We start from the raw sequence: 16,129 nt of genomic DNA, 5'->3' as shown, positions 1-16,129 counted from the left end.
CATGCAATAGATGGTACAGTTTCTTCCATGGATCCATAGGTTCAGGAATCAAGGGGTGGCAAAAGGACTAAATCTACTCACTATCACTCCTAGGGACCCTTTAGGGAAATTTTTGCTTCCTGTCCCCACAACTCTAGGTTCTGCTGGACTAGAAGTTTTGGTTCCAGAGCAGTGTTCCTACCAGGTCCCACAACAAACATTCCACTGAACTGGAAATTCAAACTTCCCTCTGTCCATTTTGGGCTTCTAATGCCCTTAAAGCAACAGGTTAAGGAAGGGTTAACATTGTTAGAAGGGATGATAGATCCAGATTACTATGGGGAAATTGGATTGCCTCTCCACAATGGAGATAAGAAGGATCATGTCTGGAGTACAGAAAATCCCTTAAAGTGTCTCTTAGTACTACTGTGTCCTTTGATTAAAGTCAATAGGAAACTACAACAGCCTGATCCAAGCAGGATAACAAAGGACATAGACCCATCAGGAATGAAGAAGGTATGGTCACTCCTCCAGGAAGAGCTAAGACCTGCTGAGGTGCTTGTAGAGGGTGAAGAAAATACAGAATGGGTAGTAGTGGAAAGTAGTTATAAATACCAGCTAAGGCCACATAACCAGTTGCAGAAACAAGGATTATAAAGTAATATGAATACTTCTGTTTTATTTTGTTAAGAACACATTTGTATGGATATTTGTATTTCTTCCAATTTCTTTAACATCAATTGGTATTTAAATTGAAATACTAAATGAATGTTAGCCAAGAGACATTGTCCCATTGTAAATTTACAAATGTGTTTGCTATTGTATGAGGAATACTTATATCATGTTAGACATATTCAGGACTTGTTATTGTTTCATGTGTGGACATGAGATATTATTTGTGTCAAGATGACAAGAGGTGGATTGTAATGTCCATTCCTGGTTGTCAATTTGACTATATCTGCAATGAACTACAATCCAGAATTGGAAAGTTCACCTGTGATCCAGATCTTGAGGCTGGGAGATAAAAGTTTCTGACCTGGATCTTGGCATTGAGATCTTGAGGCATAGTGACTATAAATCCCAAGAGACTAAAGCAAAGAGATCTCTGAGTTCAAGGTCATCTGGAACAAATCAAGTCCCAGATCCAGACAGGGTGCTACACACCTTTAATCTGGGGCATACCTTCTGGAAATCAACATAGGAACATTGAAAAAAGAAAGATTCCCTCTTCTTGGCCTGCTGCCTTGTAGAACTGGATCCTTGGACTTCCATTCACAGCTGATCATTGTTGGGGAGTTGGACTACAGTCAGTAAGTCATCTGACTTACAGACTGTAAGTCATCATAACAAATTCCCTTACTATAAAGAGACTGCCCATAAGTTCTGTGACTCTAGAGAACACTAATCCAGGCATATATCCAGAAGAAGTCCCACCATACCAGAGGGACATAGCAGCCTTATTTGTTATATACCCAGAAGCTGAAAACAATCTAGATATCCCACAACATAAGAATGGATAAAGAAAATGTACTTTCACACATTGGAATACTATTTGGTTATTAAAAATGAAGATATTACCTGAGAAACCTCTTTATCTCAAAAACTCCATTTGTACCCTGGAATTCTATTTCTCTGAATCATACCATTCACTGTCCTGGTGGTAGTTGAAAGGTTAAAAGATTTTGTTCAAATATTGCTGAAGGATGATGCCTATCACTTCCTTTCTACTAGTTTTGAAATGATTTGTAAAATTTATCACATAAAATTAAATATGCAATATTCAGTTTCTAGAAACCAAACCTTTGGTTTTTGAAATCTGTCTTCTCACTGCACACCAAAAGTACTGCTTGTATGTGCACACTGGGCTATGATATTTATAAGTAACACAGCTTCCTATGGCCAGAGCTACAGTCTCCTCCTCCCCAGGAAGTCCACATTCAGGGTGAATTTCCCTGAATTGCACCATTCATTGTAGCTAGTGGTAGTGGAAAGGGTAAAAGATTTTAATCAAGTATTGCTGAAAGATGATCCCCATCACCTCCTTTCTACGAGTTTCGAAATGATTTGTAAAATCTATCACACAAAACTGAATGTGCAATGCAATCTTCAGAATTACTAGGAACCAGATCTTCGGTTTTAAAATCTGTCTTCCCACTGCACACCAAAAGCAATGCTTGTGTGTGCACACTGGGCTGTGATATTATAAGTAACACAGTTTCCTATGGCCAGAGCTGCAGAGTCTCCTCCCACCCCTGGGAATCCACATTCAAGCAGGTCCATCCATGTCCAATCAGAATGGACACTGATAGTTTACCCAACATGCTAATCCTGATGCTTGCCACACTCACTGTGGTACAGCATGTGGGCTCCCTCAAAGCTCTCTGATGAACTGCATCAGAGGAGAATATGGAAAGAACCTGCAAGGTACCTCCCACTGGTGCTCCTCCTGATTGCCAGCCTACCCAGAGGACAGTAGCAGCTCCCCTACTGGAGGTGTAGAGATTAAATGACAGCACAGGCCTTCCAGGCTCTGCTTTCCATCCTAGAGCAGTCAGAGCCCTGGTCTGGTAAATTTGTATTTTAGTAGAACCTTCCATTCTCCCAGGGTGATGTTTGTCATTTCAGGAACAGGATCCTTGGTGTGAGCAATCCATCACACACTAGATGTACAGTGCAGCCATCCCTTTGCTTCACAGCTGTGAAGTCCTGCAGCCAAACTACAGTCAAACTCAAACAGTTACAACAACTGAAGCAAAAGGCAGCTAAGAATTTGAAATCAAGGAACAGTAACTGGGAGATGAATGAAAAAAGAAAGAAAAAGGAAAAACCATGGCTGCTCCTAAGTATGGTGGACAAGAAAGTTCATTATAGATGAAAGGGAGAGCATAGTCAGGGGCAGGGACATCTGGGAGAGTCCACAGTGGACATGACCCAGAGCCATGTTAGGAGGATAGAAGGGACAGGGGGAGAGCCAGGATAAGAAACCAGGATAGTAAATGATAGATGAAAAAGACCAGGTAACCAAATTGGTTAGATGACTTAAGGAAGGGCAGCTGAGAAAAGGGCAGCACAGTCCCTAAACTGGAGGGGCGCATATGCCAGCCATGCCCTGTGACAGGTAGGAACTGAGGTGTTGGGAATCTGTAAACCCTACCCCTCGGTTACCTGGCAAATACCAGGCATGCTCTGCCCCAATTACCTGACACTAAAAAAGGGGCTGCTTGCCGCCCCTCCTTCCTCACACCCCCCTCTCTCTCCTTCTCTCTCTCCCTTGCTCTCTCCCATCTCTCTATCTCCTCTTGCCTCTCCTCTCCCCATTCCCTTCCCCCCTCTCTCTCCACATGGTCATGGCTGGCCTCTACTTCTCTTAACGTCCCCCATGACTTGAGTAAAGTCTATTCTCTACTATATGGTCCTGTGGCTGGTCCCTCAAGGGGAAGGGATTCCCAACATGGGTTCCCCAGGGGCATCCCCCTTGCTCCCAAGCCTCACTGAATCTCCGTGGGCCATATCCCTCCCACTCTCTTCATCTTTTTCCTAACATGAAGGATGCTGGGAGAACCTGACAGCCAGGTCCACTCTGACTTGTTAAACATTCAGAGCAAAGAGAAGGCTAAAATGATTTAATTATAATCTCAAAATTTTTTTTAAAAGTTGAGTTGAGCTTTATGCTCCAATATTCTCCAGGGGTTAGACATATGTACTGGAGCACACCAAGTACTACTCACACATTTCCTCTCAGGCTGTGCACCTTCAGACAGGAAAAAATAGCATTCCTGTGAGGTCCAGCCACACCAGTTTGTCAAGATCTTTTGTTTTTGTTGAACTAGTGTAACTACAGTAATATGGTTTCTGAAAATAAGTTCAGATTCTTATGTGGGTTCTTGATTGTCCTGCTTTGTGAAAATGGCCATTTTAGACTTTTATTGCTCATCTAAAATGGTTTCTTGACTACCCACTGCTAATGCCAACTACTTTCAAAGCAGGAAAGCTCTCACTTTCCTTCCTTCCTTCCTGTCCCTTTCTGTGCTGTGAGTATACCAGCTTCAAAGGTGGTCAGTGTCTCCATTCTTACTTTATTTCTAATTCCCCTGAAAAAGTCAGGAAAGTAGAAGGACACTCATTCTCTGGTCTCTCTTCATTCTCACTGACCAGTTAGGGCCCATCCCAGAAGGAGCTGCAGGACTGTCTTCCAGGCACTAGCCAGCAGAAACAGAATTAGGTGTTCTGAAAGGCTGCAGATACAGCTGTTCTAGACATAGCATGCCTTCCCAAGGAGAAATCACTCCACACACAATTAAAAGATTAAGATCAACAGTCATCTTGGTTCTTACACGGATCCATCTTTATTACTAATTCTTTTTTTTATAAACCTCCTTGATAATAGCTTGCATCCATCTTTGGTTTGTGGTGACATTTTTGGGAATTCTGGAATTTTGGATTTTTTTTTAACAAAACAGAAATATAATAAGAAAGTGCTTTCATTATAATCCCAGGTGTAGAGATGTGACGCTGCTTCTGATTCTTGTAGCCACTGACCATGATTTGCCTCATCTAGCAGAAGCATGGCTTTGCCAGTTACAGATTTCTGTAATGGTGTGACATTTGCAACCAGTAATATTTTGGAGCATATATAAATCCAAGGACCTGCAAGAGGCAGGGAAGAGAGGTTGTTGGTCCTTTAAGGAGGTTGGTTTTGGTTTCTTAGTAGCTGTGTTCAAAGAGGACACAAAAGGAAAGAAATCATATTCAAGCATATTCTGTCCTTGTTTCTTTCCTATCTGGTATCTGGTGAAGAGGGTGGGGGAAAAGGGTGGAAAAAAGAGAAACTATAAAGTAGCAAAAACCAGCTACACTGGTTAATGCTAAAAGAGAAGCCAGCCAAGGACTAATTTTCAATTCCTCATATACTGTCACCCTAAAATTTCTTTTAGGTTCTGGTCCCAAGTTATGTTTTGAACAATTTAAATATGGACTGGAGACTGGAATTCTAGCCACTTAGACGGATAGGAGTGTTACACAGCATAGATATTCCCAAAATTATTTACGTACACCAGTACCTTGAAACAGCAGATCATTCAGTGGCAGGTCTGAGATAGTACAAACATAGGAAAAACATAAAATAAGCTGTGTCTTATGCTAAGAAAGCTTCTGAAGAATACCATCTTGTATACTTCTTACATAGAAGAAATGGAAACAAATGGAAGACATCTATGAAGTCAGCAGAGACGAAGAAACTATGAAGTTAGCAGAAGCATCATACATTGGAACACACACATGGGAACACAAACACTGCAGCACAAGGGGAACTCAGGGTGTCTCAAGAACATTCCCGATGAAGACTTTAGTGGCCTTGGGACTGATAGCCACAGCCCCATGAGGTGGGAAGAGTTGTGTTCTCAGAATCTGAAGCAATGTCTCACCAAGGCCCTGAGATATAGAGATAAAACAGAACTCCTTTTCCTAAAACGAGGAATATGCTTGAGAGAGCTGGGAGTGATCTGGGACCAGGGCCTTTGGGTCACCATTCTCAGTACATGGGGACCTCGGGGAAAGAAAGCCTTCCTTGATCAGGCCAGCACTCAACACAACAGTGTGTGTTTTATTTTTATTTCTTTACCTTTTCAAATGGTTGTCACCAGGTGTCATCTTGCCCTTGTAGCAGACTTATGCTTTTCTCAAGAAGAAAACTGAATCTTTTTTCAGTTCAAGCCCTAATGTTTATTGTTACCCGTAATGCACAATCACCTAGCAGCTTGTTAGAGGCCTGCTCTTTCATATGGGGATGGGCCTGATGGCTGGTTGTAAATCAGGGTTGTTTCCTTTTATATGATTTAGAGCCGTATTTCTGGACAATCCTGGTAAACAAACGTGTATCCATGCATTTTACTCTCTAACAGGCCTGGTTAGCATACTACTTATCTGTGGGGTGTTTTACAGGCAGTCCTCCATCAGCTAAGTTCTACTTGGTGACCCACTATCTCCTAAGCGTTAGTAAACCTTCAATTCTATTCTTTTACATCACAGCTTGATACTGGATTGCGACCCAACACATGAGATGCCTTTTACAACCTCCACAAAATTAACGCCAAATGGATCATACACCTTAATGTTAAATACTAGCGAAAGCACTTGTAGAAAATAGGGATTCTCGGCAGGTTGGCGTCCCATCAAGGATGTTTCTACATACAAGCCACTGTTCCAATTTGTCTGTGCAGATGCAGCCCCCATAGTGAAGTTATTCAGAGGCTACCAGCGAGGGGTCAGGACCACAAAGGACCTCATGGTAGGCCGCACGTGGACTCTGGTTCCTTCTTCCCATCAGTCTTTCCACCCAGGGTTCCCTTCTTTCCACCCAGTCTGGGAAAGACCCATCACACGAGCTCCGGATGCTGAGCCCCCTGCTCCTCCTGTTGTTGGCAGTGACCTGTACTCACCATGTCCCAAGTCCCAAGCTTGCCTGAACGTGCCTCACAGCACACAACAGCAGGGTTCAGAGAACAGGACACCCAAACGACAAAGCCAGCTATAGCTCAGCCACTAAATAAAACGCTGCCTCAAGGCACCCGGAAGAACATGCCTCCTCTTCTGATTGGCAGGTCCTGCTGAAGGCTCTGATTGGCCAGTGCGCCTTGAGCGACATGAGCACCTCCCTTAGGATTGACTGTTCTGAAGGTCACATAGCACTGTGGTTCCTGACCCTTCCCATCCACAGCGAGACCTTTTCCGGATCTGCCGTGACTTGCATTTCAGGAGCACTTGAACCTGTCCTGCAACAGCCTACCCATTTGTCTCCCACCAAGCCTCGGGGCCATCTGTCTCCCACCACTCCAGCTACCACTGCCTGCTCCTCTGCTTTTAGGGCAGTAACTCTGTGATCACCAAGTCCTGACTACAGGGATTGCCTGAGCTCACCTCACAACACTCAGTGGGGATTTTCCTTTCTTCCTCTGGGAATCAAGGTGGATAGCTTGCATAGCCGATTACCCAACTTGCAGTGGAGTTATTAATGTCCCACAAGTGGATGGGAGCCCAGAATAATAACAATTAAAGAAAGATTTTAGGAAATGAGTTTTGTTTGTGTCTCCATTCTGGGTTCAGATAAACTGCATTTACTTCTCACCTGGTAGGTACGAGACAAGCCTGGGAGAAAAGGAGGAAATATGACAAACCCTGAGGCACACTATTGTCTACTGGCATATCTTCCTCCATAGATAGGTGAAAAACAAAATAAAGCCAAAAAACAAAAACAAAACAGTAGTAGTAAAGCTTCTCTAGATGAACAGGACTGGTAGAAGCAATCTATGTATATAGAAAGTGGATTTATTAGAATGGTTCACAGGCTGTGATCCAACTACTCTTACAGTGGCTGTCTACCAATGGAAGGTTGAAGAATCCAGTAGTGGCTCAGTCCATGTCACTGGATGTCTCCATGGGTCTTCAAATGGGTATAACCTGGAGAGGCACAACCCCAGGGACTTTGTACCAGGATTGCTTCTTGCTATTGATATGCCTTCTAATGTTTGTCTTTGCTATCTGGCTTGATGTGATTAGGCATTAGAAGACAGACCCTCACTGCCTATAGCCTGCAGTGATCATTTCCTGGGTGATAGGCCGACCTATTGGGGAAGGTTTCTGCAGATTAACATGAAGAAGAATGTTCTTGAGCTAATGCTGTTTAGATTAATTAATGATTCTATAGAATTACTGCTTTGATTCAAGTAGTTTTAGGAACTTAATTTGATTTAATTTATTTTGGAAAGTTAGGGTATTTTGTAGAAAGTTTAAAGTTAGAATTGGGAATAGAATGTTCCCCTTCCTCATCGAATAGTGAGAGCTACACAGGTGAGAAAAGGAGTAGAGTGAGCCCTCAGCACTACAAAGACCTTACTCTAGTAGCAAGAAAATACTCTTGGGACACATTAATGATCTGAGAAAACATTGATTCTAGATTGGGCCTGAGTCCTTGATCTTGTGATCTTAGGGATGTGGTAACAAGTTAGAGAATCATCTCTGTTAGTAAGCACAAATTGTCAGTTACGCATAGGGAGAAACTTGCTCCTACAGACTGAGTTTGCTTAAGTTTTGTTAATTGATGACAAAAGAATTATTGCTTGCAGTTATTTTGAACTTGTGCAAAGAAAGATAGATGGGAAATGTTCAATTAGGTATAATTTTCAAAGGATGAATACATAATGAGTGACTTCATTGTAGTTCTCCTTTTGTAGAATGGCTTTGATCTGTTCTGTTTCTGAAGAAAAATTTTGGGTGGTAACTGGTTTTAGAGAATATGTAACTTGTGACCATGAGGTAATCTTTTTCTTACATAGAGAACTCTGTCTTAGGTGCTATAAAAAAGCTAAAAAATTAATAAATAAAGTTGTTGGAGCTTAGCTCTATTCAGCAAATCTGTATGTATGTATACATGTGAAGGTTGTTGGAACCAGCTTGTTTGCTCCATCCAAAACTGTGTATTAGTGTATATATGTATATACATATACACATATGTAAAATGGTTGAAGCCTGCTTGTTGGAGCTTTTAAAAATCCAGGAAAACACAATCAAACACCTGGAGAAAACCAGTAAATCACTTGAATAAAGCCAAGAAAAAGAAAACCCCATATAAACAGTTGATGAAAACACACAAAACTGTTCAAGACCTAAAAATGGAAATAGAAACAACAAAGAGGGATGAATACCATTAACTGAGGGAATCCTAGAAATGGCAATTTTTGGAATGCACAACGGAACCACAGAAGCAAGTTTCATCCACCGAATAAAGATGGGAGAGAGGATCTCAGGATTGGTATCATAGAAGAAATAGACACATTAGTCAAAAAAATGTTAAATCCGAAAATGTTCTGGCCACAAATATTCAGAAACTCTGGAACAGTATAAGAAGACAAAACTTACAAATAATAGCAATAGAGAAAAAAATAATACCAGCTCAAAGGTCCAGAAAATATTTTCAACTAAATCATAAAAGAAATTTTTTTCTTTTTAATTTTTTTGTTTATTTATTTTATGCATGAGTACACTGTAGCTATCTTCAGACAGACCAGAAGAGGGCATCAGATCTCATTACAAATGGTTGTGAGCCACCGTGTGGATGCTGGGAACTAAACTCAGGACCTCTGGAAGAATAGTCAGTGCTCTTAACCGCTGAGCCATCTCTCTAGCCCCAAAGAAAATTTTCCTAACCTAAACAGGTAGATGCTTATCAAGTTACAAGAAGCATACAAAATACCAAATAGATTGGGCCACAAAAGAAAGGTCCCTTGCTACATAATAATCAGAACACTAAACATACAGAACAAAGAAATACTATGTAAATCTGCAATGGAAAAAAGCAAAGACAAAAACAAAACCATCAACAACAATAACAAAACAAGTAACATATAAAAGCAGACTTATTAGAATTACACATGTCTTCTCAATGCAGATTCTAAAATCCAGAAGGGCTTGTACATATGTACTGCAGACTCAAGAAACTACAATACCAACCCAGATTACTATTCCCAGAAGGATTTCAGTCACCATAAGTGGAGAAAATGAGAGCTTTCATGATAGAGCCAAATTTAAATTTATCTATCTACAAATACAGTCCAACACAAGATGCTAAAGAAAAAATTCCAGACCAAGCAGGTTAACTACATACATGAAAATACAGGAAAAAATAATCTCACATTATCAACAAAACCAAATAGGAAGCATGCACCACTACCACCACCACCACCACCAACAACAACAACAACAACAACAGATATAAGAAATTAACATTCATTGTCTGTTGATATCACTAAATATCAATAACATCAATTCACCAATAAAAAGACAAAGGCTAATTGAATGGCTACCAAGATAACATTTTAATTCTTTTTTTAATTTAATTTTATTATTTATTTACCATACTGCCTTCCCCCTCCAGGTCACTCCTACCCAGAATACTTCCCCCATTTTCCCTTCACTTTTACATCTGAGTGGGTGGGGCCCTCCCTAGGTGCACTCCAGCACTTCAAATCTCTTCAAGGCTAAGTGTTTACTCTCCTACTGAGGACAGACAAGGCAGCCCAGCTAGAAGAATATATCCTACATGTATGTCAGTTAAAACAGAAAAGCACACACATATACACAAACACAACACACACACAAACACACACACATCACCAGCATCAAAATAAGAGCAAATAACAACCACCCATCATTAATATCTTTCAACATCAATGGACTCAATTCCTTAATAAAAAGACACAGGCTAGCAGAATAAATTTGAAAACAGGATCCATCACTCTGCTGCAAATGAGAAACACACCTCAGTAATAAAGATAGACATTACCTTAGAGTCAAGGACTGGAAAAAGGTTTTCTAAGCATATCCTGCTTCTGATGCCCAGTGTTGGGAGACAGTTCTGCAACTCCTTCCAGGCTGTGCCTTAACTGGACAGTAAAAAGGAAAAAAATAGGTCAGTGAATGAATGTCCTATAACCTCTGTGTCCTTTATTAGAACTTACAAATGAAGGAGGGCCTGTGCAGGAACTGAATTCTATGACCAGTCTTGAAGCTGTTTAGTCAGCACAGAAATGGGTGAACAGGAAAGAGGTGAAAGCTTTCCTGCATTGACAGCTGTTGACATTTGCAAGGAGTTGTGAGGGAATCAATTTTAGGTGATCTATAAATGTTCTTAGTGGTCATCTCTTAGATCCACAGACTAGGAATCAAGAATCTGGATAAAAACCCTGAGCTTACTGTGAAAACAAATTACTATAGTTACACTAGTGTTTCAGCAAATATTAAAAGGTTCTGTTATTATTGGCATCTCAGTCTCACTCTTTGGTAGCCGTCCTAGTGCGGACCTGGGCACCCAGATGCTATTACAAGACCCACAAGCTGCCTGCTTCACGCAGTTCACTTCCCAGGCAGTTTATTTCACCTGCCCATCTCAGCCATAGCTTATACACACTGTCTTTCACAGCCTGGCTAAAACATTACTCCATAGCCTGGTACAAACATGACTCATATCCATTAACTTATCAAATAGGTTTATATGTTAAATTCTCAATTCACAAACCCTCTACACAATAAACTTACAACCAATGGACAAAGATATAAACTGGCCATCTATATGAGATAAATTAGACCTATAGAAATAATCATGACAACCTCATCAAGTTAGAGATGTACTGAGAGGAATATACACATCTGCCTCCATCTCCTCTGTCAATCTCCCCTTACCATCTCCCTCTCTTCCACTCTTCCATCCTCTTTCCCTGCCTACCTCTTCACTGTCCAATCATGTATCACCTTAACATAAACCTACACACTAATTCAATCAAAATAGAATATCTGGGTAAAATGGTGTGGCCATACCTAACAGGACTATTAATTTCCAGGTTTAAGATGTTCAGCCTGAATGGAAGGTGTGAGTCATATTTAATGTGATCTAATATAAATCCTAGTCCCTGGAGCACATAGCCATAAAGCCTGGTTCAACATTTTGAAATATTCTGGGGGGGGGGATTCTAATTGCATGTTTTCTACCATCTCTTTCCTGCTTCCAAGCCCTCCCATAGACCCACATACTGTTTTCAACTTGATGGCCTCTTTACTTTAATGACAGTTTGAATATGATCTAGGATTGACTGCATTATTTTTCAGCTATGAAGCAAAGGGATAGCTGTACTGGACATTGACTATGTGATGGAAAGTACATGCAAAGCACCCTGTGCCTAGGAAGTAAAAGAAGAGCTCTGAGACACTGGAAGAATTTCTACAAAACTACAACTTCCTCAGACTAAGATCTTGTCTGTCTCTAAGATGAAATGGCAGAGGTATGAGAGCCTGTGCTGTCTGAGACATTTACTTTCTGCTCCTGTAAAGATGCTGTTATGACCTTAGGCCAAGCTGCATCAGGATTAGGTGGCCCTAGCTGATGATGGAATCTCAGAAGACCTTGCAATCAGGAACATCAGAGGAAAGGCAGCCTGTGTGTTCTTTCTGCAGTTTTTCTCTGATGCAGTTGTAAGGAGACATGAGGGAGACCACAAGCCACATCATGGTGAATGTTAGGGACACCATCCTGCAGACTAAGAAGAACAGATTGGTTGAGCTATCAAAGTCTAATCTGCTTGGACTGGGAACTGTGAGACAGGATATGATTCTGTTGATACATGTGGTGACCTGGGAATAGACCTTTGGCCCTGCAACAGGATTCCCTGAAGAGGGGTAAACTCTGCAGCTCTGTCCATAGGAAGCTCTGCTGCTTATAATGTCACTGCCCAGTGTGCACACACAAGCACTACTTTTGGTGTGCAGAGGGAAGACATTTCAAAACCAAAGGTCTGGTTTCTAGAAGTTCTGAACCTTGCATTGCACATTCAGTTTTATGTGATAAATTTTACAAATCATCTTGAAACTGGTAGAAAGAAGGTGCTGGGGATTATTCTTCAGCAATATTTGATTAAAATCCTTTTGCCTTTCCACTACCAGCAGCCACATGAACAGAGTGATTCAATTCCAGGATAAGAAAAGAGTTTCTGAGATGCAGAGGTTTCTTAGGTATGGATGGTAGTGTGCAGGTGGGTGGAACAGATTCCACATCTTGTGCCATAATCCATGTGTCAGAAATTAGATTTTAAGTTATTCCTCAGTGTGTTTTTGCTTGTGGGCTTCAGTGGAGCTGAATTTCACTGAAACTATAAGAGGGCATGAGGAGCTGCAGAAACAGAGCCCACCTCTCTGATCACCTCCATACAGAGAGAGCTCTGGAGCATGGAGTCTCTCTGTTTAGAAGACAGATCAGAAATAGATGAAGGGTTACTTTGAATAGTTATTTTTGTAGGAGTTGTGAAGTCTGTGTTTATTTAATTTGTATACATATGCAATGATAGGTAACAGGTCATATTCACATTTTTTCTGGCTGAGGTTCCTTAGATCTTTTGATTAAAATTTGACTATAATTTGGGGCTTATATTCTTGGCCTTTTCTCTGAATTCCCTTATTATTTCATGATTAGTGCTCATATTCTTGATTGTTTTAGCTTTGTGGTACAGAAGTCAGATTTTGTCAATCTTCTGTTTGGGTTGAAGTAGTGTAACTATGATCTTTTGGTTTCACAGCAAGTTTGGTTTTGTGTTTTTTCATCTAGATCTTTGATTGCCTGATCTGGGTACCTGAGAAATGACCAATCAGGAGACTAATTGATGATATTAAATTGATTCCCTCACAACTCCTTGCGAATGTCAACAGCTGTAAATGCAGGAAAGCTTTCATCTCCTTCCTGCCCATCCCTTTCTCTGCTGACTATACAGCTTCACTATCTTGTTTTGTCCTGTTTGGCTGCCTCTCTCGGAGGTCTGCTCCTTTCTGAAGAGAAAACAGAGTTGGGGTGGATCTAGAGGAGAGGAGAGGTGGGAGGCAGCTAGGAGGAGTGGAGGGAGGAGCAACAGTGGTCAGGATACATTGTATGACAGAAGATTCTATCTTCAATTAAACATTAATTCCATATTGCTTACATAAAAGGAAAGCAATAAGAAACAAAGAAAAGCAAAGTAGTGAAGACAGGGGCAGTATGATTGTGACAGATACAGTTCTCGGTCTTTTCTGTAGAGGGACCATCACACAGGGCTATAAAGTGTCTTTTATGTGCCTGATATAACTGTCATCTCAGAGGCTTATTTCCTCCAATTGTTAACCTAGGCCTAGTTCTGGAAGCTTTTAGCCTCTTTAAAATCTTATCCGAATAAACTCACCCTATCTTTCTCTTTCTGAACTCTGGCTGGATGGTGAACTCAGCTGTTCTGACTCAAAACTCTCCACGATAAATTATTCAAAATGGCTTCTTTCATTTCTGCCTGAACTGCTCTGCTTGACCTCAAACTAATTCTAGCAATCTGTTCTAATCTTCTGCCTCCTCATTCTCTGGCTCACTCTATTTTCACCTGTGCCTAGCTTGTTTTCTCTTCAACCTGTCTCTGTAAAACTCCAGGCAAAACTGTCTCCTCTGCTCGCCCTCTGTGCTGCTCCTTTTATACTGCCTCTCTGTCCTTTCTCTTCTTTTGATAGTGGGCAGATCCTATTCTGTCACATCTTTCTCTGATTCGTCACTTTATTTTCCACTCAATTAGACATCACTTTCACACACAAGTGTTTCAGTCTAAAACTTTGATTGTTTGAGTTCAAAAGTGTGTACTGAGGGCCAGTCTTATGTTCCAGCCACAGGGATTAAAGGTGTGTGCTATGGGCTCAGCCACATCACAACTAGAAACAGGTTGTTTGTTTTTGTCCGTATATAACACAGTCTTGGGGTACACAATGTGATCAAATACCCCGCAACACAGGTTTTCATGACAGGCTCATCTTGGGCCCACTCTAGATCTGTGAAATCAGTTTTCCTCTCAGCAATGTGAAATACATAGTATACAGGAAACAGGTCATTGACTTGTGCTAGCTTTCACAAATTTGAAATGTGGGATTACAGAGCTTTCTGCCCATTTCATTCCAAAGCAATACCCTTGCCTCTTTTCAAAAAAAAAAAAAAAAATCCAATGTTTGAGATACTATCCAAATAATGAAAATATGATGTTATACATAATTGCTACATTAACTATAATGCATTAAAGATAAACAAACTGTTACATAAAAATGTTAAAACACATTCTTCAAAGCAGACATGAAAGTATTACTATTTAGGGTATCTAATTTAGAGTACACAGAGATGATCACATACTTAAATCTATTCCTATTTTGTTCAGTAGTTTAATGTCATTTGCTGTAAATTACTATCAAAACTGTAATCTACTGTCATTTAAATTCAAACAAATAATATCCAATCTGTTTCTTAACTTCATTTTTACTTTTTCACACAGTATGACTCATTGGCAGAAAGCTCTCATGTCATCCAAATAAAGCCACTTTCTACATTTTTTATAATATATTTCAATAGCACATTTGCTTCTCTTCTCTATAATAATTGGTACAAAAAGCTTGATATTTCATTTCTCTTCTCCACATACCACCTAAAAGAGCATTAGAAAAAAAGCTTTTGAAGGTGATTGCTTCAGCTAGACTCTGTGCTTTTGCCCTGCGTTTCTTTTCTTTTTTTTTTTTTTTTTTTTTTTTTTTTTTCATGGTTTCAGGAATGTATGATAAAACAAACAGATGCCCCTCCGTCCTTACAAAATGTCCCTGGTGAAACTCCTGACAGAGTTACTTCTTGGTCTTGGTCCAAAACTGTTTGTATCGTTCACTGTCAAAACTGTCAACCACCTCCTCTGGCTCTTCTTCCCTCTTCTGCTGGAGCTGAGCCTCATGTTTTCGGGCCCAGGCCCGGAGCTCTTCTGGAGATAGGGCATCCATGTTTAGGGGCATCGCTAGCATGCGTCGTGGCTCCCGGTATCGGATATGGATAATGGAGCTGTCCTGCTTGGCCAACAGCACAGGGTAGAGGCAAGCATAGGCAAGGTGATGCAGTCCATGAGTGAAACCCTGCTACAGTCAGCTCTCCAAGGGGATGTGTGGAGATGGCAGGGTGCAGGAAAGGCTGCCCTCACACCACAGTGCCTCAGCAGGCCAAGCAGATTGCCCAAAGTCATCTTTTTTCCTTAGTGCTGTGGTGGGAGGAGGAAACAGTCACTGGCCCTGATGTAGGCCCTGCTGTGGCCACCACCTTATCGTGGGAGAGACCTTGTAGACCCGCCGTGCAGAACTTTACTCGATAGGGGGAAACTGAGGCCGAGCCACATAGAACCCGTCACTGTAGATGACAATCCTCCACCATAACAGATGTCCCGTAGGCACTCGGTGAGGTGATCTGCCCTGCGTTTCTATTGCTACCTACAGTGTAGACAAGATGGCTGCAGCTCTCACATCATCTGACAACATTAAATTCAGATGGAAGAAAGAAATGAGCTGACACTGCTTAAGCTGTAACCACACTGTTTTATGACCACTACAGCACTGACTGTGAGAGTCCTTACAAGTGCATAATCCTTTAACCATTGCTATTTCCTTCATTCCTTTAGCACAGTGTCCTCCTGAGAACCCAGCTTGTCCTCAACAAATCAGCATTGAGGTGATTCTCATAATGGGGTCACCATGAATAGAACTGCACTGAAGATGGCAATTGTGATGCTTCTCAATGCTAGTTTCAAGT

General features: G+C 41.1%; 1 pseudogene across 1 annotated transcript; it reads right to left on the bottom strand.

Annotated features, from left to right (window-relative positions):
• Nucleotides 1–15,183: 15,183 nt before the first annotated feature.
• Nucleotides 15,184–15,569, bottom strand: LOC308425891 (large ribosomal subunit protein mL55-like; annotated as a pseudogene). The gene has a single exon. The product of its transcript is annotated as a large ribosomal subunit protein mL55-like (transcript).
• Between the last annotated feature and the right edge of the window lie 560 nt (nucleotides 15,570–16,129).

This window comes from Micromys minutus (genome assembly GCF_963924665.1).
Source record: "Micromys minutus genome assembly, chromosome: 10".
NCBI lineage: Eukaryota > Metazoa > Chordata > Mammalia > Rodentia > Muridae > Micromys > Micromys minutus.
The sequence above is the reverse complement of the archived record's forward strand: the minus strand, read 5'-3'. Positions and strand labels throughout refer to the sequence as shown.